Below are 26,343 nucleotides of genomic sequence, written 5' to 3'. Positions count from 1 at the left end.
AGCAAGGATACCATATAATGAAAAATAATATTAATATACACACACGGCAACAACATAACATTGGGGGAGGTGGTAGAAGCATGGTGCCCATTTAATCTAAGGGTTCAGCCAGTTGATGTGGCGTTCACCAGTCTTGAAGCATGGGCCGCAATCTATTACTGGTGAACAAGGCAGATGCTCACATGTGTGTTCACTGATGTTACCAGGAGCCACGACTGCCTGAATGCCCTGTGTACTTGAAAGGATGTCAATATTCAATTCTCCTCTTTGCAATGATTTGTGCTAGGGCTAGCACAGACAAGAGTGGGTGCTTTGACACCTGTTGAATAACAAAGAACCACAGAGAGGTCAAAAAGGTAACAGGGTCTCAAAAGGCTCTACCTTGCGCCCATCAGTGAGGAATTGGGTCCAGCATTGCTCAGATGTGCGTTGGTGAAAGAGTGCACACTTAAATGTATGGATGGCTGGGTGTGCATGTGTTTATATGGTGAATGGTGTGTGTGCTTGTGTTCAGGGGCGCAACAAAACCTACATTTCAGGGGGGCTAACTCTTCAAATGTTGGGAGAGGCGCTAGCTTCATGTGTGGTGGGGAGGAGCAAACTTATTTGTGCGGTGGCATCTAACTTCTTTATGCATTTTAATGAGACTGTTCTAGTGCAGCTTCACTGTTACAAGCAGTTAACTCTCTCCTTTAAGTCTGAAAGCACCCACTTATGGACTGCTGTGAGAATGACTGGTCTCTTGTTCCCTCTGTACCAGTCCAGTCACTCCGCTGGCATGGAAGTACTAAACCCACATCACAATTTCAAATGGCTAAACAATTTGGCATTTGAATGCATGTACTAACATTGAAATGCTGTACGCTAGTAATTGCTGGACATACCTAGACTGGTTGCACCAAAATGCCAGTCAAAGCAATAAGACACATCAGGAAGAGAGCACACATTCAAGCCTACTTCTCTGCAGCCTCTAACAACACAGCCAAACTCTTTAAAATCTTTAAAATCTGCAAGAAACTGGCCAATCCTTTCGCGGTCTCTACCTCGCCTGTTCCCTCAACAGGTCCACTGTACGGCTTCGGCCTCTCGCTTCTCCACTAAATCCTGTCCACCATCTCCCCTTCCTCTCCCTCTTCCTCTCATGGGGTTGAGAGGAGCCATAATACTTAAAAAATAAATTGTTTCTTTTTGAAGTCACTCTGACTTCATAAAGAAATTATTTCTGTTAAGGACTGAACCATAACGGAAATAATGTATTTATGAAGGCAGAGCGACTTAAAAATTGAACTATTTATTTTTGAAGTCATAGGGCTTCCCCCAACTTCATCACATGGAGGCCTTCAGCCGAGGGTCTTTATGTCATGGGGTGGGAGTAGCCCGCGGACTTCAAAAAGAAAGTTTATTTTTGTATTCACTCTGCCTTGTCCTCCGCACCGCAGAGGCCGCGGGGGCCCCTATTATACCAGTGTGGAGGAGATACGTTTGTGAGGCTAGCCTCGGTCCTTCGGAACTGGCGCCTCTCCACTTCCATTAGAACTATTTCTTACCAACTGGCCTTCTGACCCACCCTCAAAGCATGGCAATTCCAGCAAACCCAAGGCCACATGGGTGGTGAATGTAACCTAATATAAATTATAATAATCAATACTTACACCAGGTAACTGTACCTGTTTACTCTTGGGTTGGGTGGTCTATCAGTGCGCACCTTTCCTTTAGGCTGCCTGCTCTGCTTTTTGTACGTTCCCACGTTTCTCGCTCATTTTCTTATAAAGGATGGTGTCTATGCACCCCCAAAATTCTTTTCTCCTTGTCTGGGTGGCGTTAGGGGCTAAGGCTATCAATCAATATACACATCTTTCTGGTCACATATTTAAGGTTCATGCCCAATGAACTCTGTGTACTCTATATCAATGTTTACATCATCCAAGATATACTTGTTTCCAACCAGGCTCGGGGAGTTATCAATGCACTCACCCTTTTTTTTAACTCGTGCTTGCACTTGATTTGTTGCCATTGTTGGCACTTATTCTGATACATGTATTCCATTTCATGTTTAACTCGTGGTTGCACTTGATTTGTTCCCCTTGTTGGCACTTACTCTATTACATTTCATTCAGTACTGCTCAGGACTTTTAGAGACATGTCCCTGTTTTGCTGATTGAACTGTCATTTGTTAAAAATGCATCGTTTGTACTATGGGAGCGTCTTAGGAAGCGTCTTAAGACATTCCTTTTTGAAGCCTAAGATCAACAATAAGTATCTGAACAAACCCTGACATATGAAAGGACCCCGCTAGTACTTTGTTTAAGTGACTTTTCAATTACCCTCATCTTGATCTGCTTTGTGTTCTTTGTTGTGTGTCCACGTGAGTGCCCAGAGACCCTTAGGTTAGCTTTGCGCTATACAAGAACTTATTTAGTTAGTTATGGAGCATCTTGGCACTAGGAAAGATTTAGAATAGAGATTGCTTAAGAAGTAGGAAGTTAGCAAGACCAACAATGTAGGGGAATAGGGTTAAAAGTCAAATCCAACCGATGAGTGTGATTAATGTTTAGTTTCGCATTCATTTCAGCTAGCTGATACATTTCACCCTCCTTCTGAGTAGTACAGTATCTTTGAACCAGAATGAGACCTTAGGGATAAGTTTATCAGTAAAGTACTGGAGTCGCGAGAGTAGTAAACAGGGAAAACCATGTACAAAGAACGTTTGGTTATCACATGATCAATATGGCTGGCAGCCATCGCATGCACTACACCTCTAACTAAAAGAGATCCCATGCTTTGGGCTGCAAGGATATCACTTTTGGGAGTATTTTCTTGCCAGTGTTTTATCTGGGAAGATAACTCAGGGGCAATATGCCTTGTAAACAAGACGATGCAGAGCAACACAGGTTCAACCCTTGGGTCTCTTCTTAAAAATCTCTATGGTATTAAGAGCGTCATAAATAAGCAATTAATAAGTGATGATTCTTGGCAGGAGGTATCTTTTATGACTAACCAATGAATGAACTAGATACTCCATTGTGGTATGAGAATAGAATAGAATGTAGTAAGAATAGTTATTCATACGATAGTGTCACTATGAGGAAACAATATGTTATAATTTTAATTGTCTCAACTGAATTTCTTGTCAGTGTTATAAAGTGGACTTTAATCATGGGTTGTAATTATATTCTGCCACCATTTCCTAAATTGTAGACTTCTAATTACAAGCAATGCTTGTGCTAATTATGTTTTTGAATTCCTTCATTCATTTAATATTCATTCTTTATATTCCTTATTTGTCTTTCCTTTTAACAATAATAGTTTGTGCTCAATTGGTTTCATTGATAAGACTTTCATTTACCTCCAACACGTGTCTGTTATTTTCTCTTTTGATAGTAATGCTCTCTCCTCTCCATTCCTTGTTGTTATTTATTAAGTGCTCGACAAGATAACACAGACAACCAAATGCATAGTAAAACAATAACCACATTGGCTTGACACAGGTATCAGACCAAGTTCCTGTACAGTACATCACACTGTAAAAAACAGTTCATGGCATATGGTGATTCTGTATCAAGGACTTCCGATCATCTGGATTAACTAGGGGTCACGGGGAGACAGAGGGGCAGTGTCACCACCACCACCTTCAGCATTGAGGCTGTGGAGATACGTTCTGAAAGGAGACCTAATATCCAGAGGGGCACAGGAGACTGGTTGCAAGGAGATCCAGCGTTCCTCCGCCTCAGATGCCCAGGTGACATCGCAGAGCCATTGGGGTTCAGTGGGGCTAGCAGGTCTCAGCCACAGCAGCAGAATGCAGCACACGGCAAGAACCATGCACAGGCTGGCCAGTTTGTGGAATGTTCCACTGACTGATGAGAATTCATGGAACAAGCAGTTCATTGGGTTCGGATAAATGGTACAGTGAAGCATCGTGAATCAAGTATAACAAACTCCTTCCCAATACCCAGTTATTTTGGGACAGGACCAAACCATGTGAAGGTAGCCTGAATCAACAAGCTTGGCATCTGTGGCAGCAGGAGGAATAATTGTGTGACATAGTAAGAAAGCTGGCAGATGTGTAGTGAAATCTATGCAACAACTTGAATTGGATGAGATGCAACCTGGCATTGAGGGAGAACTTGCGGGTCCACCTACACATAGTTTCCCCACCATCATCAGTGATAGCAGTCTCTAAATCTCTGCCCCATGCCTCACAAGGTTTGATAAGTGGTTTATTTATCCAGGCCTGAAGCTGCCTATACATGAAGACACAACCCCAGTCTGCACAACCGCACCCGCAATGAATGCAAGTAGTGGTTCATCTGTGGGCATTGCGGGGAACTCCCTCCACAGTTTCTTAAAGGCTCAGCAGAATTCTTTGTACTGAAGCCACTGGGAGGAACGCTCAGCCGACTGACTAGAGAGGTCGTACCAAGAAATAAAGGAGCCCATCTCAAACATATCACCCAGTATATAATAGCCTGCGGTAGCCCACCTGTCAGCAGCAGTTTTGGTTATTCTGGGAAGCCCCGGATAAATGTTCCTCATCAGAGGGTCCCTATGGGATTGGGTGAGGGTTGTTGATCAGTTTTCTTACTTTGTCTGAGGCCAGTGCGGTAGTGGCGGCTGGACTCGGTACGCCTGTATCCCACCACAACGGGGGTAAGTTTCAAAGAGCGGAGATACCTGCACCCCACTGCATGCCACTCATTTCTAACATTTTGGGGGGGCATCGACAAACTAGTACTCTGCGTATTGGGCCTGAGCAACCAGCCAGTCCTTCTCAAGATCAGGGACAGCCAGGCCCCCCTGCTCATAGGGTCTCAGTAACGTGGACCATTTGAGTCTCACAGCCCCCGGGTGCCACATGTTGGGTGTCTTGACCAACGTTCAAGTTATTATGCTGCCACATTTGGTGCTGTGGGCTCAGAAAATCCAAGATGGCCAAAAAGCCCACATTGCGCCAGAATCCAGGAAAACCGCGCAGTTTATGCGCACACCAAAATGGTCATCTGACCTACCACCCACCAGTGCGAGCGTGAGGGGCCAGAAGCGCCATGAGTGAAACGTGGTGCCAAAGGAAAAAACAGCAGTGCCTGTTAGCTCAGAAAGCGCTTTGAAATCACCTTTGTTTCTCTGAAATCAAAATGCCTATTTTAAGCATTGCACGATATTAAAAAATCTCACTCAACACCAGCAGACATTTGACAGAATGTGGTCTTGTGTGCATACAAAATCTGGAAAGATGAAGAGCCCAAAACAACGTTTATAACAAAACTGGCTGAGCTGTGGATGTCAGCAGCTTAACTGAAATTGGATTTAAAACCACTAAAATCGAAATGTTTAAAATAAATGAGTGACCTACTTTTGAGTGTCACATAGGTTGCAACTGTTTAAAGGTCATAGTTTTGAACTTAGAATCAGTGTTCTAGCTGCATGTGTAAAAATTGTAAGTTTGATTTGAATGAAGAAAACTGGAACAAAAGTGATATTTAGCTGAAGCCTGGCTTGAAGAGATTAAATTCTGCCTGGCAACTACCCCCGACAGGATTTGAAACTTGCCCCGCAACTGCATTCCAGGCCTGGCTCCCTTCTGCTGTTCCCACCAAAAGGAGATTACACCTCTCTGATTGAATCAGGGGAGGAGCACCTGGGAGCAGGGAAACAGAACAATGAGCCTTCCTTGGCTCAGGCAAATGTTAAATTAGGGGGGGGTCGTAAATGGCTTCCTCTTGAGAGAAACTGGGAGGGGCAGTGCCTCTGTGAGCAACTTCAGTTGGAGGAAGTGGACAAACCAGAAATTCCACCATGTGCTTTGGGAAACCACACCCCTCTGGGCCAGAGCATAATTTTAAAAAGATGGATAATTCATAGTACGGACTTGTCAAAATTATATAATTAATATCATTATTCTTGTGATTTTTCTGTGCACATTTTAAGAGGTGTTAGGACTCTGTGGTATGTTCTGGGGGGTAGTAGCGGAAAATAAGGTATTACTCCGAATGTCTGTATGTTAAAAATCTGACACTTTATCATCTGATGCCCATATTCCTTGTGCATGTTTGTGTAAATTCTGGAAAAGTTTAGAGGTTGTGTTCTTGATGAAAAGGGCAGAATTCTGTCATAAGTGGAAACGACATCTTACAAAGACAGGGAACGGATGGTTTGGTGCTACAGAAAATATGTTAACTGGACATATAATATTAGAAAAATGGTACATAGATAAATATGTATTTGGATCAAAAATAGATTTGTGTGCAAATTGACAAGGGGGTTCTTTCTGTATGCCATAAAATGAATGCCTGATGACACTCCATTCCTTCCCCCAATCAAGGGAGAGAGGAGGACTTGGCCAATGATAAGTTGTGAGGGGCAGGATTAGTTATGCCCACGCACACATCCATTTTCAAAACACATAAAACGAGACTGCTTTGGACAGGCAAGACATTCACTTTCCACTTTTTTGCAAAGCATTTTGCCGGACCAGACAATATCTAGAAGGACCATCTCCAGAACTTAGAATCCAGACTTCAGAACTTTTTCAGCAGTGCCAAGAACTTTTGCCAGAACCAGAGACCAGACCGCTGTGAAGTGCAGAGCAGAGCTGACCCAGAGAGCTGTGACTTCAGAACCACCTGCCAGGAGTCCAGTCCAAACCTGATCAGACCTTGATGGCCTTTTTCAAATTCATAGTGTGAGTACTCAGCCAGAACTTTGCAAACCAATCTCTTAGTTTAAAATAATCTAATACAAACCATTTCCACCTATCTAGAACTGCATCATAGAATTGTGTGTCCATCCTGTTGATCCAAAACCTTCCACAGCGCATCTGTCATTCTGAAACTTTAATTTCATTTCTGAAAATCTATCTCCGCAAAATCGTCCATATCTTTGGAACCGTGTGGGCTAGGAACTTTCTATTCCTTATAGTTATTCCGTAATCGCGCTCGACGCATTTGGAAAAATTGCTGCGAATTGAAAAATTAGCTCCTGTCAAAATACCCACTTTTGCTTGAACTGCTAAAATTCGTTTTGAACCTGCTAATCCCTCATTGAGCATCGCAAGTGTCACTTGAACTAAACTTAAATAGCTATCACCTACCCTGAACCTCCTATAGGGAATTAAAAGCATTTTTAGCATATTTTACTTCATTGCCACCACATTTAAAAGGATTTGCCTGCTTGAAAATCATACCTATTTTCCTCTAAGCTCGCTGGGGGGAACTGGAACTTTGTATTGCATTTTGTTTGTATTCCTGAAAATTGTGTGCTCTTCTTCCATCTCCTTATATCGCATAGGGGGGGAAGTGAATTGCCACCAGGGGAAAAGTGAACATATTATCTCTTGTGAAACCCTATCAGTTTATTATTAACTGATAGGCTACTAACATCTTTCATAACCATCTAGTCTTTTGAAATCATGTAAATGAACTGAACAGTGCAAGATAACTCTCAATCCTTAAGAGATTTTCTTACATCTCAAATTCCCTAAGGACCCCTATCCATTGGAGACTTGACATGTAAACAGTCTAGCTTCCCCTTCTCTCCTAGATTTCAGGCTCAATTGGGCCTGAAATCCCCAATGGAGAAATAGCTGTTGCAGCCATGTATGCTTACTTCTAAATTCTGTGGATGACTAAACGAGTGTATGTGGTTGATGGTTGCAAACACTTACATTTTAGTGTGAGCGTTGTAAAAATAAAACGGGAACCAAGCCCAGTGTGCTTGATATACTTAGTGTGTCAAGCATAGAACCCATTGTTTTACATCTGCAAAGCATTAAATACGAAGATATCCGATCATTATCATGTTCCAAAAATGCTCTTTGTTTTTATGCCAAGTAGTCAATAAAATACATTGATGCTATTTTAACATTGTTCCCTTTCTCATAGGGGTATTTTGAAAGAGTGCAACATGAGTGTATTAGACTGCCCATCTTGAAAGAATAATGTTCTATCAGAAAGTGATTTATATGGCTACTGTATGTTTCGATACATTGCTAAACACCTGGTTTACTCCTCACCTCAAATCTCTAAGACTTGAAAAACGTAAATGTGAATCTGCTTGGCGATTAGCCCCAACAGAGACAAATAAAATTACACTCATCAATGCCTCCAAGATTTATAAAAATGAAATAAAGAAAGCAAAAAGAGAGAACTTCAACAACAGAATACTGCAGGCCAAATCTGGTACGAAGGAACTATTCCTTATACTAAAGGAACTAGAAAACCCTATTCCTGTCCAGGATAACTGTGATAAAAATAAAACATGGTGCTCGAACATCCAAAAAGCACTAAATGACAAAATTGCCACACTCCAAACAAAAATTGAGATAAAGAAACAGAACATTCCACCCTCAACTAACCTAAGAGGCAAACTACCAACTAGCACTAAACTAAACCATATATTTAACTTCTCGAAAGTAACCATACTTGAAACCGAAAAGATAATACTTTCACTCAAGCCATCCAATTGCCGAGGTGACCTATGCCCAGCCCAACTAATAAAAGACATGGCCAGAGACCTCTCACCATTCATTTCTAAGCTTATTAATGCCTCCTTTGCTTCAGGCACTATTCCAGATAACCTCAAGCAATCTTGGGTCCTCCCCCTTCTAAAAAAACAAACATTGGACCCATCCATCCCGACTAACTACAGGCCTATCACAACGGTACCGTTCCTGTTAAAAATCCTCGACAGGGTAGCCTACCTGCAGATCCAAAAACACCTGGAGCTGCACAACCTTTTAGGCACAAGACAATCAGGTTTTAGACCTCAGCATGGAACTGAAACCGCACTCATCGATCTTAAAACTCAGGTCGATGAGCTGAGAGATTCCGGAAAGATGGCCTTACTCCTCTTACTGGACCTCTCCGCAGCCTTCGACCTAGTGGATCATGAAGTGCTATGCACCCACCTAGAAACAGCTGCCCACTTCTCCACGCATGCCATCGCATGGATCAAATCTTTCCTAACCGGTAGAACTATGAGAGTCTTCTCTACTTCTGCTGCTGCAGACCCAGTATCCATCACATGTGGAGTCCCACAAGGTTCTTGTGTCTCCCCCACTATGTACAACATCTTCACGAAGCCCTTGTTCGATGATCTAGATAATCTGGGTGTCACCTACACTAACTATGCGGATGACACTCAGATTCTCATACCACTCTCAGGGGATTATGAACAAGATTTGGCCTTGGTGAACAAGATTTATCTCATCATTCAGGCATGGATGGCCACCCACGGGCTATGCCTGAATGATGACAAAACTGAACTCATCATACTGGGGAACACACAAAACATCAAAAGACTAAAAGAAGAATACTCATCCTTCGTCATAGACGGTAACACTATCAAGGTGGCAAAAGTGGTAAAAACACTAGGGTTCTACCTTGATTCCCACCTCTCCCTAACCAAACAGGTGAGCGCAATGGCATCCAGCACCGCATATACCTGCAAGCTGATCAGAGCCGCAAAACCATACCTATCCACTGCCAACTGCCTAACCCTTGCCCGAGCATTAGTGCTGTCGAAATTGGACTATTGTAACGCTCTATATATAGGAGCCAACAAACACACGGTGCAAAAGATTCAAACACTACAAAACAATGCCCTTAGGGCTGCCTTAGGAATTCCAAAAAGGGAGCATATTTCAGAAGCTAGAAGACAATCTAACTGGCTCTCCACAGCGGACAAAATCAAACTTAAGACAGCTTCTCTAACCTTCAAAAGCATCAACTATCTAGCACCTAAATACCTAGCCGCTAGATTCAACAGAAAAATCTCCACTAGACCCACCAGAGAAGCATACTCTAACCAGTTAATGATACCCCCATTCAAACTAAGTACGGCCGGAGGAAACAGCTTCCCGGTCAAAGCTGCCCAGCTTTGGAACTCCCTCCCGCCCGGCCTGAGATCCCCCCAATCCTACGCTCTCTTCAGATCCAACTGTATCAATTGGATCAAAGAAAATGACCGATAGTCCATTACCACTGCTCTACAAACGTACTATGTACATAATTATATATCCTCTTTCTCCCTACTGCATATTTCCTGCTTATATTATGTTACATGTATATACCATGGCCTGCATTATGTAATTTTTACTATGTATAATCACTATTTGTAATCATATGTAACCTGTAAAGTTTAAAGTATCCTTGAACAACGCGCCCGGTTACCCTCGGGTCTGGTGCGCGATATAAATAATAAACTCAACTCAACTCAACTCAACTTTGCACAATTATATAAATGTAACCTTATTATTATGACTACAATGTATACAGGAAGTGAAAATTAGAAATGAGCATATAACATTTTAAAAAATAGGCAGTTTACATTGTCAGTAAAAATAAATACTTTTTTTTAAAACCCCTTTTGACAAGAATACACACAGTTTATTTGAATATGAAAACCAATGATCTGGAGTTCCGTGACACCAATGGAGTGTTTAAGTTGCTGGCCAATGATTACACAAACACCAATAAGTAATCAAAAATAGAAAACAAAAACATGAATTTGTAGACACTGCAGCCCGTTCCTCTGGTTCCTTACCGTGTGTGCCATACCTTTGCGTCCCCTGATTAGCCTATTCATGCCCCTCTCACTTCCCTCATACAGACAGTGCACCCTCAGTGTGATCGGGACATATCCTGCAGGACACATACAATGGCAATGCCTGTCTCCATATAATCAGGCATGGACTCCACTCGGGGTGAGGCTTCTGTCGCTGCTGCTCTCACTCTACTTGTTAACCATTAAAAAACACAGATCTCCCTCCACCCCTCACCCACTTCAGGATCTCTGTGATTTTTCTCTGATCTTGCTGCTGTCAGAAATGGCTGGAGACTTCCACCTGCCAATGAGACTCAGGCCAATAGAGAAACACAAAAAGATAAGAGTGAGAAAGAGAGTGAGAGAGAGAGAGAGCGATACAGCGAGAGCTGGATGGGAATAGGATTATTCCAGGTATAACTACTATAACCTATTAAACTAAGATTAATTCAATTTTGGAAATTGTTGTATGTGTTTTATTCTTTATTTAGGATGCTGCACGTGATGGGACATTCATGTTATCTGGGTTGTGCATTTCAGCTAACATGTAGTACATACATATTACTCTAGTTGTCAATAAAATCAATTTTGATTAATGTACAGACATGCAGCCTGCATGAACAATATGCGTTTATCCAATTTGTTGACTGAGGAAACGATCTGAAAAGATGCGTTCATGTTTTATTTTTCTTGTTAAAAATACCTTAGTTGGTAAACGTCACTACAGAGAACATTACCCATGCTTCACTATTAGAGTGAACAGACCCCCACCCCGACCATGTTTATACTATTACTGTCCTTTCCATCTTCCATCTTTACCTATGGTACCTGCCCATGCTGGCGCTCTTGCCATTCCCCCATGTCTTACACATTTCCCAGTCTACGGTCCCTACTAGAGGCATAGACAGAGTAGGGCCTGAGCGGGCAAGGCCCACCCAAAGTCTGTAAACGCCCACTTAGCGCTGTGTGGGCACTTAGAGATCTTAATATCACCGTGGTGGGCCTAACTACATTAGCTTCAGGCCACACTAGTTAAACAATCCTGACTGCGCCTCTGGTCCCTACACCCCTAGCCTGGGCTTTACTACAAATATTCTTAAACAAGCATGAGCATCGTCAGAAGACTATGCTGGCAGCAGGCGCGGCATAAGCAGCAATGTACTTGTGCTTTGGTCGTGGCTGTTCTTAAGAAGATGGAGTGCATTCTGCAATCATGTGGGGGTGCATTTTCACCGTGTGAGGTAGAAGGCATTCCGGGAAACATAGTACCCTGTGAATTAGTCACTCGAGTAGGCAGAGTGCACCGAGGTGCATCTACTGCTCTTGGAGCAAGTGCTGTGGGTGCATTCTGGGAAATACACTCGCGTGGGACCTCTATGCAGAATTAAGGATTGCGTTGTGTGGCATCTGGTGGGACTACCAGTGTATGGCAGGCTCTATCTAGCATGTGATCTGACCCTGGTTATAATATGCTCTCCGAGCAAGTGGTGGTTGTTGCCATGCATATATGGAGGCCCCTTTTATATGATGACAGTGATTGGACATTTGAGTTTCTACCTGACATATGGTGACTGCAGCTGGACATGTGAGCGACCTGTTACATTGAATAAAGCCTGAACGTTTGGCTTTGCTAATGCTTGTAATACATCCCTTTGCCTCAACATTGTCTTATTTTTTCAAAACTGAACCGTATTACAGTCTGCTTGTTGTTTCAGGGTTTCAGCAGTGCCTCTTGCATGTTAAGGCTTGCATTTGGACATTGCTACGAAGTGATAAAACAGCAGCATGTTAGCGAGCTATTGGAGGACAGCTGTTAATCGATAGCTGAGTTTGGGTGTTGTGGGACCTCAATTTTCCCTCCACTTATATCCACACACTGTGCTTCTTTCTAGTTGGCGGTCACTGGAAGTGGTAGATACATCTGAGTGGCACAGAAAAGGAGGACTTAGACAAAAATGGGCAACTGAAGTTATTCTTTATTTTTCCCATAGCACCACCTGCTTTTATTCAGATTTGACTAGGAAGTATTTGGGCTGCAGGATAATTTTGGATTATTACTCATGCTCAGTTTGGGTTGGGTTCTCATGGTGGATATGGTTCTCCAAAGAATAACCAAGACCATCTAAAATTACCATATCCAGAGATTCTACAATGATGTGTGTGGTAAATGACAAAGATACTAGGTAGGGTTATCTCTCTGCTCCTCACTGAATGTCTTTCTGCTGCGAGTGCTGTTCACCGTTCAGTGCCGGCTACTGCATTTTAAAGTAATAAGGACATGTATGTTATGTTAAAGGTACTTATATAGTGCACCATCACCAACATAGTTGGTCCCATGCATGTAAACGTATCTAGTTACCCACACGCATTTATGCAATTCCGTTCTATGGAAGACGGTCGTGCAATTTCAACATTGACTTGGATAACTGCCGAGGGGGTTCGTGTGAACGCCACTGACGATTTAATGGGTTCACGAGAGGTTCAGCCGCAGGAAATGTAAGGGGAGGCAGGCAGACGCAACGGGAGAAAGCTGAACTGAAGGTAATGCGAGATGGAGTCCCCGCGGAAGGTGCTGACATACCGCGTGCGCAGGCCACGATCCACCTGACCCGCGAGCATTACTAGCAGAGCGCAGAAGCATGACGGGAAACGATTGCTTTCTCCCGAAGAAAAACATGCCATTGTGTTATTCTCTCCCAGTGCAGAAAACCCAGAGCTTCCATTGAGAATCTGGCAGCATTTCAACAGTTTATCAAGCTGACATGCCAGCAGCCAGAGCTCTTTGCAAGGTCTATTCACTGTGTTTTAAAGTACTCCATCCCTACAAGGGCATTGGAACAGGTGAATATTCTGGAGTTTAACAGACATACACAAGTCTTATTTTTAATTTGTTCCCTCTAAAAACATGAGACCAAACGAATACACAACCCTCACGAACAGGTGTATGTTGAGAGCCATACATACCCTTCACCATAGAGCCATTCATACTCTTCACGCATTGCGGCAACTAATAGCCCACACAGCTTCCAAGCATGCTGTGTTGATGACATGGAATAAAAAACGGTATCTTCCAAAATCTATCTTGGCGGGATATTACCTGGGTTTTTCTAATGCCTTTGCTTGTAACGGTGGGTTGAGAAGTGATATAGGAGTAGTACAAAGTCCCTTATGTTTTTCTTAACTTCTCTAACATCTGGGCATTGCTACACAAGAGAACGCAGTGCAGGAGCTCATGGTTACGTATCGGGAGGATAGCTCAGTGGCACCGTGCTCGCCTTGGCAGCAAGACGACATTGAGCAACATGGGGTCGAACCCGGGTCTGCGCTTAGAAAGCTCTGGGTAATAAGCGCATTATAAATAACCTATCATATCATGGAGAGGTGCTGGGCCTGGGATCCCTCTGTCAAAAGCCTTGAAGCAAAATACAAATATTCAAGTGCATGGTTTTAACAACTTTCTGCTACACCCATTAAATAATAAAGTTAAAACGTGTAATCAAGGTCACACAATTGTAGGTCTGCAAAATATGCCCCAACCAGGGGACATTTCTCACAATGTGGGAAATATGTCTACATGTTTGTTCTGCGTTTACAGGTGTCCAATGAGCACAGACCTAGTGTAAGGGAAACCACACTTCACATGAATGTAAGCAAACAACTAAATGAAAGGCGGCCTATCTAGCACTACCTCAATAGACAGGGGTCACCCTGTATGTGTCTGCCTCTGCTCCTAGACTGCAAGAAATGAGAAATCCAGGCTACCTCTGGGACAACATGACTACTGCTCTGCATGGGTAAAAGGATGAGTAGCTAAACCATGGTTAAGCTGGAGCTGTGAAACGACATCTGATGTGAAATAATGATATGCTATGTACATATTGTGAGTATGAAATCAATTTTGATGGGTTTGAGCTGGATTATCCACATGCTCTGTGAACTGATTACCATTTACATAATTCCTTGTCTACTTTAGCCATTGATAGAGTGCAGGCGACTCGTTTCACGCTGTCTCGTTTCACCCTAAGTAACCCAGGATAATCCAGACATCGACCCCTTGCCCACTGTGGCTTAAAGAGGCTCAGCTTCACCTCACTCAGGAGGCCCAACAAGGCCCAAAAACACGCGCCTGGAGTTGCTGATGGTACTCTTGTTCAGAGGAGAATTGCCTAGCATTTTGGTGCTGGACTGCCCTTGTGGGTGGGACCAGACTGATATGCAAATGATTATTTCTCCACTGTGAGGGGTGCAGTGAGCTAGAACGTGGTTGTAGACACTCCTCGGTGGAAGACATTCTATAAAACAGGGTATTTGACCTATGTTAATTCTCAGTAGAAGGACTCCCACACCCTTGTTTAATTTGTAAAACTTGGGGTTTCACCCTAAATAACCCAGGGTAATCCAGGCATGGTTGCCTTCCTCACTGTGCCTTAGAGAGTCTCAGCTTCACCTCACTGAGGAAGCCCACCAATGTAATATTATGCATGTTTTAAAGCTCTGATAAGGCTGCATGAACACCAATTCAAAAGGTACACAGTCCAGCGACCTGAATCTGAGACAGCGGCATTGATGAAATTGAAAAGTCTCCTGGCGGCCCTTTCCCCCCTTTCCTCCTCGTAGCTAGTCAACCAGAAAGGAATGAGAACGCTGGGGAAACCATCTGGGGAAGAAAATCTTGCTTGCTCCTGGACTAAGAATATTCTTGCAGCCAGAAGAGTTGAATGTAGTTCAGGCGATGTCCAAAGAAGATACTAATTCTACCACAAAAGGATAAAGGAGAGAGGATATATTAATAAGCAAGGGGATACATTTCGCATGTAATGTCTAGCAACTAAGAATGTAAATGGATCGGTCCTATCTGCGTATCAAGAAAAGAAACTTCCCTGGGAATCCTGTGAAGAAAGATTGGACTCGGTGTATGCTCAAGATCGGAGTGTAAGAAACTCATCGACTGAAACGTCGTAGGAAGAAGAGTAGCAACGTGCCGAGGCATGGATCGTAAAGCTTGATATGTTGTCCCTGGCAATGGGGGTGGAGCCACATGTCTATCTTTGTTCTGCATGGCTGGAATGCTGCAGGAACTTCGATCTGCCATCTTGGAAGGGACAATGAGCCTCATTACACGGAAGGCGGTAGCCATGGCGCTATTAGAGCCATGGCTACCCCCTTACCGCCGTCAGAGGCCGGGTTCCCGGAATAGGGACTTACCGGCCTACTCTGACCTTTGCGGGACCGGTAAATCCCCATTCCGGGAAACATTCCCCATTCCCATTGAGCCCCCATAGGGCTCAATGGGAATGGGGAAGGAGCAAATAACGGTACCGCAATTTGCGGTACCGTTCTTTGTACTGAAGTCCCTCAGCGGGTCCCGTTCTTAACGTGTGGTCTGACCACACGTTAAGGACGGGACCCGCTGAGGGACCTCGTAGTAGGGCGGTGGGGATTACCGGCACCGGTGCCCTTACCAGTGCCGGTAATACCCTACCGAAGTCAGCTCCAACGATGCCATATAGACCAACGTCTCCTGTGAGACATGACAGTATGTCCACTCCAAAGGGCAGAGGTACCGGGCTTCCCAGGATGGCAACGATGAAACCGTTATCATACCAAAAGAGGAGCATGAACAGCAGATGCAGGTTCCCATGATGTTCAGCCAGTGAGTATCCACGCCAGTCGACCAGATACTGCAACCGCCTATGGCGATAAACCGAATCACAAATCCCAGCTACTGCAAATTGAGGACCTGAAGGTGTAATGATTGAAGGGGGACGAGCACCACCCTTCCGATGAAAACGATCCGCCATGTCTTTATTGAGCTGGGAGACATGAAACATGGGGTGAATCCTGGCCCAGGATGAAGGCAGTTGCAATCGGAAGGCCGCGGCACCGAGTTGACTACGAAAGTTTAAAAAAGGGACAACATACTGGGTCTAAAGTTTAGTCGGCACCAGATGCCGGGGAGGGAATAAAATGGGACGCCAACTACACCTTATCTCAGGGAGAGATAACAGGAGCCGGGGTCCGATGACGATCAGCAAAGCGCTTCATGCAGTCTTGAGCTGCTAGAAGGGATGAATGTGCCGTCTGATGACCACTTTGAATCTCCAGCAATAAACTGTCCATGTCAGGGAAAGAAGAAGTGGAAGCGACCCCCGGATGAAATACATAGGAGCAATGAAAGGGACTGGTACCAAGGCATGAATGGCATTGTTATACGTAAATTCGCCAAAGGTAAAAAGTCAGTCCAATTGTCTTGTGCTGCCGAAATGTAACATCAGAGATAACCTTCCAGAGTCTGATTCAGGTGCTCTGTTTGTCCATTAGTCCGCAGATAAAATCCCAAACTCAGGGCCTGCTTGATGTGAAAAAGACTGCAAACTTGTTTCCAGCACTGTGAAGTATATTGCGGCCCACGATCAGAAATAATGGTCTCTGGAAGTCCATGCAATGAAAAGATGCGCTCAATGAAAACCCGCACCATCTGAGCCGCAGTGGGAACCCCTGGGAGTGACACAAAATGAGCCAACTTGGAGAATGAGTCAATTGTCACCATAATTGCAGTACAACCTTTGGAAAGAGGAAGATCAGCAATAAAATCAGTTATAGGCATCCTAGTGAGGTTACCCAAGGGATGTTGACAAGGGCATTTTGATTGAAGACAAAGAAAGCAGGCCGAAACGTAATCCGAACATCAGAGAGAAGACCATGCCACCAAAAATGACGTTGGATGAGGTCAGCGGTGTTGAGTACCCCAAGATGCCCAGCCATAGGCGAGTTGTGACACATATGAAGTACCTCCTTCCGAACTGCAGCAGTTGGAATAAACAACTTACTGGTTTTAAAACAGTATCTATACTCAAAGGTGAGACCCAATCGGCCGAGGGTCTGTGGGTCATTAATCCTCTACCGCAGAGTCACACTGGATACGGCCTGCAAAAAATCAGAGACCACATTAATGAACCGAGCTTTGGGAAAGAGGGGTTAGGCCCAGAAATGAGAAAACCTGACTAAATTCTTCCTGGACAAGGCGTCTGCCTTGATATTCTCTTTTCCAGGTATAAACGTGAAGACAATATCAAATGGGTAAAGAAATAGGCCCAATGCGCCTGTCGGCTATTGCGGGTTTGCACGAATTGCTGGGCACAGAGATTATGGTGGTCAGTCCTGACTTCGACCGCATGTTGCGCCCCGAGTAACAAATGTCTCCATTCCTCGAAGGAACGCTTGATGGCCAGCAATTCCTTTTAAAAAACTGTGTAGTTCAACTCCAAAGGGGAGAGGGTCTTTGAAAGGTAAGCCACTGGGCATTCCACACCATGATGGTCTTCTTGAAGAAGTACTGCACCTAATGCTTGATGGGAGGCATCATATTCAATGATACACCTCTTGCTTTGGTCTGGAGCCAGAAGAATCAGGGCAGTAGTAAACCGAACTTTAAAAGAGTCGAAAGACTGTTGGGCTTCAACCGAACAAACAAAAGGAACCCCTTTCTTAAGGAGAGTGGTCAGAGGAAGGATGACGTCCGAGATATTTGGGATAAAATGCCTATAAAAATTGGCAAACCCTAGGAATCTCTGTATGCCTTTAATGCACATAGTAGGAGGCCAATCCAGAATAGCTGAAATCCTCCGGGGGTCTATAGATATCCCTTGCGCAGACAGAAAGTACCCCAAATAAGCAACTTTATCTTGATGAAATTCGCATTTGTCCGGTTTACAAAATAAGTGGTTCTGCAGCAAACGGTTCAAAACCTCCTTGATATGTATAACATTTTCGGCTGGGGAAGATGAGAAAATGAGTATATCATCTAGATATATGATGACAAAATGAAGTAGGATATCTGAAAAAAGGTGGTCCATGAAATGTTGGAAGATGGCCGGGGCGTTTGACAAGCCAAAGGGTATTACTCAATACTCGTAATGCCCAAAGGGTGTATGAAAGGCCGTCTTCCACTCATCTCCGGGTTTGATTCTGATGAGATGATATGCCCCACAAAGATCTAATTTAGTGAAGATCTTAGCTCCTTTGACAGCCTCCAAAATATACAGGAACAGAGGCATGGGATAATGATCAGGGATGGTTATTTTGTTCAATCCACGGAAATCAATGCAGAGTCGGAGTTCGGTGGTGTCTTTTTCCAGAATGAAGAATAAAGAGGCTCCTGCTGGGGACGTGGATTCAGCGATTAGTCCATTGTGTAGATTCTTTTGCAAATACTCCTTTAGAACCTCCTTCTCGCTGATGGAAAGAGTATACATGTGTCCAAAAGGTATGGGCTGATCTCGGACCAAGTTAATAGTGCAATCATCCCTTCGATGAGGAGGGAGTTCAGCATATTCAGAATTCGAAAACATCCCCTGAAAGGAATGATAAGGTTCTGGGATCTCCTGTATGTGATTTAACATGGTGATATTGGATTCTTGTATGGGCAGAGTGGATGCGGGATGAAATCCCACTGCACCACTAGGAAGACAGTGTCCAAGACAATGTTCAGAACCCAAAAAGAATATACAAGCGGTCCAATTAATATATGGATTATGCATTCTGAGCCAAGGTAATCCCAGAATAATAGGATAATGGGCTGTTTGAATAATATCCAATAAAATATCCTTCCCATGTGACACAATGTTCATCCGAAGAGGCTGAGTGTGCTCTCTAATGGGTCCCTAAACATGTGGAATCCCATCTACTGATTCGACTGGAATACAAATGGATTTAACTGAACGAGGTATCCCATGTTAAGAGGCCCAGATATATCATCGATAAAATTACCTGCGGCCCCACTGTCTATTAAGGCGGGAACCTCTACTGACATTTCGGAGGACCAAGAGAAGGTGACCATAAGAACAACCATAGGAAAGTCTGGGATTTCTGTGACCTGAGAAGAGAGACTAGTGGGTGAGGACCCTATCAATGATTCCCGACCCATTGTTCATCTGACGGTCAGGTTCTGGCGTTTCCCTGCCTCCTGCGTAGAGAATAGGGCAATTCTGTACAGGATGATCTTTGGATCCGCAGTACATACAAAGACCTAGACTAGGACAACGATTACGTTCATCTTGAGACAAAGGGACCCTGGCAGCTCCTATCTGCATGTGTTTGTCTGTATTCTGAGTTTTATAGTTTAAAGCTTGATATTCAGTCGCGGTTCAAGAACCACAATGTTTTTGTGTCTTTCCTGGAGACGATAGTCCAGCTGCAGAAGTACCGTGATCATATTGGCTGAATTGGGTGGATGTGGAACTCAGGACACTTCATCCTTTAGATCTTCATTCAATCCAGGCCGGAATAATGTAGCAGCTAGTGGATCTCACCATCTGTTGGCGCACAACCGCGTTCTCTTGTTTCAAGGCCTGAAGCTGTAAGTGATTGAACTGCTGCAAATAACTGTTGCTGGTGTGCCTGGTCCATGCCGAAGGATCGTGTACTCTTGATTAGCTAACCGGGTGTTGCTATCTGTAATATTATGCAAGTTTTGAAGCTCTAATAAGGTTGTATAAACACCAATTCAAAAGGTACACAGTCCACCAACCTAAATCTGAGACAGTGGCATTGATGAAATTGAAAAGTCTCCTACCAGACCCTTTCCTCCCAGTAGCTAGTCAGCCAGAAAGGAATGAGAACGCCAGGGATTCCTTCTGGGGAAGAAAACCCTGCTTGCTCCTGGACGAAGAATGTTCTTGCAGCCAGAAGAGTTGAGTGTAGATCAGGCAATGTCCAAAGAAGATACTAATTCTAGCACAAAAGGCTAAAGGAGAGAGGATATATTAATATAGGTAGAATGTGTTGTAAAGCTTCAAAGGACAAAAGGATAAAAGTGGATGGATGGCTTAATAGCATTAGTATGAATTGTTAGGTCACGTAGAATATCAGTCTTTTTTTCTGCAGGCTTGGATCTGTGGGCGTACAGTAGGAGGAATACAGGAGAGAAATTCTCTCAGTGAACTATGAATAGAACGACTCAAGTTGCCATATCAGGATATGAAAATGCTAACCGCCAACCTGCTGGTGGTTTCCTTGAGATGTTGTGCTGACAAAGGATCAATGATTGAACGCATACGCTCATCCAGGAAATAAGATGGCGTTGCGTGTTGCTGTAGTCACTTCCCTGGTAATCCTGTGACGAAAGATTGGACTCGGAGTACGCTCAAGTTCGGAGTGTAAGAAACTCGTTGACTGAAGCGTTTTAGGTAGAAGAGTAGCAACGCGCCGAGGTGAGGATGGTAAAGCTTGATATGTCGTCCCTGTCAACGGGGACGGAGCTACATGTCTGTCTTTGTTTTGCATGTCTGAAATGCTGCAGGAACTTCGGCCCGTCATCTTGGAAGGGACAATGTGTGAAATGCGAAGTCAGCTCCAACAATGCCATATAGACCAACGTCTCCTGTGAGACATGACAACCAAGGCCAAAGCACACATCTGGAGTTGCTAAAGGAACTCTTGTTCAGAGGAGAATTGCCTAGCATTTCATGCTTGACGGCCCTTGTGGGTGGGGCCAGACTGATATGCAAATGGATATTTCTCCTATGTGAAGGGTGCAGTGTGCTAGAACGTGGTTGTAGAGCCTCCAGAGTACAAGAAATTCTTTAAAACAGGGTATTTAACAAATGTTATTCTCAGTAGAGGGGCTCTCACATCCTTATTTAATTTGTAAAACTTGGGCTTTCACCCTAAGTACCCCAGGGTAATCTAGACATGAGCTCTTGCTCACTGTGCCTTAGAGAGGCACAGCTTCACCTCATGGAGGAGGCCAAACTATTAGGTCTTATATAAATTAAAAAAGACCAACAAGTGAAACACTTGTTGGCAAATCTAATATTCATAAAAGTTTTAAACATCCAAGAGAAACCTTCAAAGTGGAATGTGGTAATATTATACACTGTTTATAGTTGGCATTATGAGGAAATAAATGCTGACCTCAAAATGTGCGAATATTGAATTGGAAACCATCACAGTGATTGAATTGTAAGATGGTTCATGTGTAAAATTATGTATCATTTTAATAAAAAGTACAAATATTGTTTATTTGAAAAAATTAGAGAATCATAATATATTTTTTTCTCAGCGCAAGTGGACAATCCTTGTCAATTTTGCCAATATATGATAAACAAACATGCACTTTTAACTGATACCATGCGGCAGAGTTATACTTCAAATTAAAAGTCATGTATAAAAGGTGGTGCAAAAGGAATGTAATTAAGCACCTGTTTTTGTGACAAAATGGTATCATTTTATTATTTAATAAAACTAAAACAATCTAGGCTTTCACACCCTCGCCAGATTGCAATTCCTCTCAATCTTAACCTAACAAATGTGACGCATTAGTGTATAAGGAAGCCATTATTGTTTAAATTTGGGGGTAACACAACTGTATTGCAGATGAGGGAATCAAGATATAGAGAGATACATTGATTTGCTCAAGATCAAACCATTGTGGTCAAGTTAAGCAGCAAGGCCCAAATTAGTATCCAGATCCTCTGGTTCCAAAGAGAGTAACTTGGCCCTTCACTACATCTCCTCCATTTCCTTCTCTTGTGTTTCTTACATAGCACTCCATATTGGTGTTCAGTTTATTGATTTCCAACTATTCCAACATTACTTAGATAAGAAATCTTAAGAGGTGGGATTAAGATATTTGTCAAGATCATACAAGTATGAACAAGTAGGGAAACTACTTCCGTATTATTTTGCCAACATCAAATGCATTGCAGAAGAGACATAACAAAATCATCAAGCTTAAATTACATCACAGGCAGGGATAGTGAATGTTCCTCCACTCTGATAACTGTAAATGTTTGCTTTGTCACAAATGTGTATTTTTAACCTAAGAGTAGAGCATGCTGATGAACATTGATTGATGATGGGCACCAACACCTACCAAAAGCTAAAGGAATACTGGGTTTTAACAGATCTGTAATCAGGTGGTTATGTTATGAGGCGAGGGAGCATTCAAATCAATCCAAATAGGTTGCAAATGGCAACAAAGATGGAACAATTGGTAGACTGAAATAGTGTCCGGGATCATTATCCAGCACATCTGATTTCAAAGTCGGAATCACTCACTAGACCATATATCATTGCATTAATTTTCTTTCGGGGTCTTATGCGCTGTGTATAGAAGTTCAGTGAGTTGGCCAAGGACAAATAGTTTTGGTCAATGTCAAAATCGAGATTACAATCAGGATCATCTGTTTGCAAATCAGCAATTTTGACCATAAGCTATAAGTGCCCCATTCCTCTCTCACCCAACGTCATCCAGGTAGCACATTATATTCATAGTATTAGCTGATTATGGACATTTACCTGTGGGAGTATGGATAGAAGGGGGCATTGTATCTGGGCAATTGTGAGCTAGATGGATCATGGCTGGGTATGTGCATGTAAGGGGAGGAATAGGGTACATGTGTGTGGCAGGGATAGGATATTCCAGTGGAGTGTTTGGCTAGAGAATAGTGCTGTCTCTGTGTGGAAATGGAATTAGATTAAGAGTGGGGAACTGCCCGCGAGTAGAGTGGGAAAATCTGTCTCTGGGGATGTTTCCATTAATGGAATTTGGTAATGTGTATTTGGGGCAGTTATTGGAGTAGTGTAGAGTAGGATAGTGTATGGTAGGGATACATCTCTGAAGGACAATAGATGGTGATGGGATGAACACACTAGCAGTCTGAGCTGTTCGATGTGTAATTATGGATAGTTGTGCGTGACATCATTATAGCTAATCAAGTCTGATGTTTTCTGTTAACAATACTGCATCAAATCAATATTGATAATTCCTTTCCTTTCCATCATGATTATTCCTACTTCTGTCTTTCATTATTACTCTGCAAGGGGCAATGATTTCTGTTGTATTGGCCAATGCACCTACAAATGTCCTTATAATGAAGAAATGTGGTTATAATTAAAAACGAATGTTGGAGAAATGCCATTTTACTGCTTTTGAAACCTTTATGACTAGTTACCCACACTTTGACTCAAAGTGGGAAGTATTTCACAGTGATTCATGGTTGTCTTGCCTAGCAGAAATATTTCCCATTGTTACAAGAATTCGATGATATCATCAGCAAGGGGCAGACTGTTAGTGTATCTGTGCCTCCCTATTTGGCATGAGAAAGGTAGGGCTGAGGAATATCTGTGCCTCATCCCTTTGCCTGTGAGAAGTCTGGTTTCATCTGTAAAACATCTCACTCTATATGCTCATGGGCTTATGATGAAATCCCACTCTGTGTCTTGTGAGAGGTGGTATTGGATAAACGCAATCGCTCTTACATTGTCACCCCATCTCTTGAGGGAGGTTGGGGCAATTCTATTTGTAGAAGGTGTGAGATAGGTTTGTAGAGTTATGATTTTGGCTCACCATGGAGCCTTTTGTTCCAGAATTACAGCGGCTGCGTATCACTCACCACATGCTCTAATTGTTCTTTTTCTCCCACATTACTCTGCCACGAACAGAGGGAACGACATCTTAAAACAGGAGCTGTACCGCCTCCTTCTTCCTCAGTCCAATTTTGTACTGAGCCGTATGCTGTCAGAGGGGAAGCAGCTTCAGAGCTTCCTGTTTAAAACTCAGATCCATAATTCAGAATATATTTTGAGATTTGTCCACATTCTCTGACTTATTCCTACAATTAATATTTTAAGTCGAATAACTAAGGCAATTCTCCTTTTTCAGACAGAATATCCCTTCTGAGAGGTTCTCAAATGTTGCCAAGTATGATAGTGCTGCATGCCCTTAATAAAGGTCATTCATTAATGGATTGTCTATAGGACAGGATAATGTTTTGCTAAGGTATTATAACCCTAGTTTAGACAAATGAAAATGATTCAACAAAGATTTGCTGTCTCTTGATGCTTCTTTGTGCATGCCCCACTTCTAGGACCCTCTGAACCTAATACCTATGGGTGTTTATGCTAGTTCACCCCAATGTACATGCAGAAATATTTGTGTATGTGTTTGAATTATGTATACGTTCCGCTAGGGAAGCAAAAGCAGTTTAATATTGTGTACAATCCCACCCCACAATTCTGAGCAATGATCAGACAGTGACTGCTGAAAACTCAATATGTTTTTAAAATAAATAACTAATTTCAAATTAGGGGTGTACCGAAATTCGGCTTTGAGTAAGTATTCAGCCAAATTCCAGCTGAAAATTAGATATTCGGCTTCAGACAAATGCTTCATTAATCTTCAATCAAATCTGAAGAGTTTCCCCTTCAAAATACATTACGTTCTGCTTTGACTGTGCCTGGAAACATTCATGCATGTCATGTTAATCATTTAAAAGTATAATTAAACACATGCTGCTGTCAGTTTATTTGACTGTAGACAGAGCAGGGGTGTGAAAGTGCAAACAAATTCTCAACCATTCATGTGCTGGACAGAGACTTTAATCTGGTGGTCTGCTGGGGTGGCGTCAGCTGAAGCAGAATTTTTCATATTTTTAATGTGCAATGAGATGTCTCTGGTTTCCCTGTATTTTACCATCAAAAACTATTGAGCTGGAATAATAGTTTACAAAGTCGTTATTGGAAAATTGTGTTTTCTTTAGGGGCTTATTGTTTAGGCTGATGACCTGTGTGAATAATCTAAAAGTAACAGGTTCCAGTCTACCAATTCCCATCCAAGTAATATATTTAAGTAGATTAATATAACTGCTGTGGAGATACAGGAAAATCCAAACACTTAGTAAACTGCAGGGGGTAGTGTACCTGCAGTAAAAAATTGTATTTAGCCTGCAGACTAAGGTTATGAAGCCAGTAGCACGGCTCAGTGCAAAGTGTGCCTGCAGCATTGATGTACTTGTAATAATGAAACATAGGTTACAATTCCTGCCCTCCAGCTGCCTCATATTGCCAAATTAGTCCCTTTAAATTGGGTAAACGTGACAGATGTTACTAAAGAATGTGGCTATCCAAAGGATTGGGAGTTTTATGAACAAATATGTGTAACCAAAATGCCTCTGTTTGTGGTAGCAGAAATATTCCTCCCAACATTACAGACTTAAACAAGAGGGATATTTATATAATAATGATGAGGAGATCCAAGTTTACAATTTAGAAACATTGCACCAAATGGATGTACAAGTGAAGCAAATAAGTAAAATAAGCATGCACGTGCCAAAAAAGATCTGAAAATCAGTACTGTCCCTTCCCCATAGAGTCAGCCGAGAACCATGGAGGACTCAGCATTCCCTTCACATCTTTAGCTGGCATTTTTTACTGTGTCCCAAAACACCACACACATACCCCACCTGAAAAACAAAGAAAAATACTATCTATAAATGAAAAGACATTTTTCAAATGCCTCATTCCCATTCAGTGCCACAGGTAGAAAGCATGGCTTTAACATACCAAAGGTTTGTATTCAGTAGCACTTCAGCAGTCAGCAGGGTGCTAATTGATTTAATCACTCCTTTTAATATCAGTGCCTTGCTGGATCCGGAAGGCTAAAGATGGGGAAGGCTCAAAAGGAACATTTGAAAGTACAAGTTGACACATCCCAGTCTCCCCTTACAGTGATTGCATACATGCATACTATACTTTTGGGCTAGTCTTAGTTACTTGGGTCCTGCCCAACAAGCGACACCCATGAATACACACAAATATAAACTGTGCTATTACTGAATGGTTTATTTTCTGATAATGTATTCCTTTCATGGTTTAAACAGACATCCTCTGTAGACAACTAAGAAGAGAAATGCAATAAAAATGAATGTACATATTTTAAAGTGTGTTTTTCATTTACAAAGTGTTTTTCTTGTCTGCATAAATTTGTTAAAAAAGGCAACTATTTGGTATCTGCCTAAA

This window comes from Ambystoma mexicanum, chromosome 6q, assembly GCF_040938575.1.
Source record: "Ambystoma mexicanum isolate Mex_15411 chromosome 6q, UKY_AmexF1_1, whole genome shotgun sequence".
Classification (NCBI taxonomy): domain Eukaryota; kingdom Metazoa; phylum Chordata; class Amphibia; order Caudata; family Ambystomatidae; genus Ambystoma; species Ambystoma mexicanum.
Note: the sequence above shows the minus strand (reverse complement) of the source record.